Consider the following 1,728-nt stretch of genomic DNA (forward strand, 5'->3'; position numbering starts at 1 on the left):
TAAGTCAACTTGTAGGTGTTGTACAATCTAATCGATTCGGCTCCGGGACCCAAACTTTCCTAGGATTGTAAGATATAAACCAACTCGATCCATCACAACAATAATTGCTTGCTTATAATTTGAGAATGTGTTTGTATGATCAATTCCCATGAATCCCCTATGACCCCATGACACCCTAGTGCCTTTTATCAATTGTTTACACCCCTTTTTAATCATCTTGCTTGTTTACTTTCATTGCTATTTAGTTTAGTGATCTTCTATTCAAACCCCAAATTGTGACACCCCTAGACACCGCTAGTTGCAATTGAAAATCTTATCTCAATTCCCGTCCCTTGGGATCCGACCTTTACTTCCCTCTTTACTAATTGTAGAGTTGTTTGTGGAGTTATAAATATTGTTTTGGTCTAGGTGCTCCTAACGACAAGTACCGAAAACTAAACCTCTCAAGAGAGTCCGACCAAAAATGGCGCCGTTGTCGGGGACGGTGTTAACTTGATTTAGATTTTCTTAAATTGTTATTAGTTGTGTCTTTCTTTGCCTTGGGGAAGTAAAACTCCTCAAGGTTTGTTCTAATTATTTTCAAGTTGTTTGATATTTTGCATGTCTAGAAGATCACAAGGTAACTTGTTACCCTTTGATCACGAAATTGAAAGGACTTTGACAAACAATAGAAGACTTGCTAGGATAACTTTGAGAGGTATTGGCGAGGTTGTAGATATTCAACCAAACACTATTGAGTTCGTCAACCCTTTTGCAAGAGAAGGTGAGGAGAACTCAACACAAAATCTAACACAAAATCAACCCACAATGCCTAAATTTTCATCACATTCTGTACCCACCGAGGAGAACCTACCCAATGGTACTCCCACACCACAACATTTAACCGGAAATTTCATTTCCAAATCCGCATTTATCCAATTAGTCGAAAGAAGCCAATTTGGGGGGATGCCTAGTGAAGACCCTCACTCTCACATGGAGACTTTTTGTGACTATTGTGATGCGATTTCACAAACCGGTGTAACTCAAGACCAAATTCGATGGGTCTTATTTCCTTTTTCTCTAATTGGCACCGCAAAACAATGGTTGAAAGGCCTTGATAATGCTATTCTCGGAATTGACTCTTGGAAGAAATTGAATCTAGCTTTCTACAAAAAGTTCTACCCACCGGAAAAGACTAACATGCTAAGAGCTCAAATTACGGGCTTTAAGCAAAGAAATGAAGAATCCTTGTATGAAGCTTGGGAGCGATTCAAAGGAATTTGTCGCTCATGTCCTCATCATGGACTTAGCGAGTGGTTCTTGGTACAACAATTTTGGAATGGTCTTTATGAAGTCTCAAGAAACATTCTCAACATGGGATCAAATGGTACGTTCACCGAAGTTGACGATAATCAAACTTGGAAAAAGATTGAGGAAATGGCGGTCCATAATTCACAATATAGTAAACCTCGCAAGGTTACTAGAGGAGGAAAGCATGAATTGGACTCTATTACTCAATTGGGTGCTCAACTTAGTGCTCACATTGATACCATCAATTTGAAGTTCGAAAAAGCTATGGCTAGACTTGAAGAAGCCTCAAAATCACCAAAGCATCATGTTAATGCCATGACGGCATCTTCATCAATCCCAAGTGGGATATGTGAGAATTGTGGAACTTTGGGACATGACCAAAGTGAATGTAGGGGAACAAATGAACAAGTGAATGTTTTTCAAGCATACAAGAGTGGT

General features: G+C 39.2%; 1 non-coding gene across 1 annotated transcript; it reads right to left on the reverse strand.

Annotated features, from left to right (window-relative positions):
• Nucleotides 1-1,179: 1,179 nt before the first annotated feature.
• LOC141654180 (small nucleolar RNA R71) lies at nt 1,180-1,286 on the reverse strand. Its single transcript, XR_012547746.1, has one exon. It is a non-coding gene; the product is annotated as a small nucleolar RNA R71 (small nucleolar RNA).
• Between the last annotated feature and the right edge of the window lie 442 nt (nt 1,287-1,728).

The sequence above is a fragment of the Silene latifolia genome, chromosome 4, assembly GCF_048544455.1.
Source record: "Silene latifolia isolate original U9 population chromosome 4, ASM4854445v1, whole genome shotgun sequence".
NCBI classification, from domain to species: Eukaryota; Viridiplantae; Streptophyta; class Magnoliopsida; order Caryophyllales; family Caryophyllaceae; genus Silene; species Silene latifolia.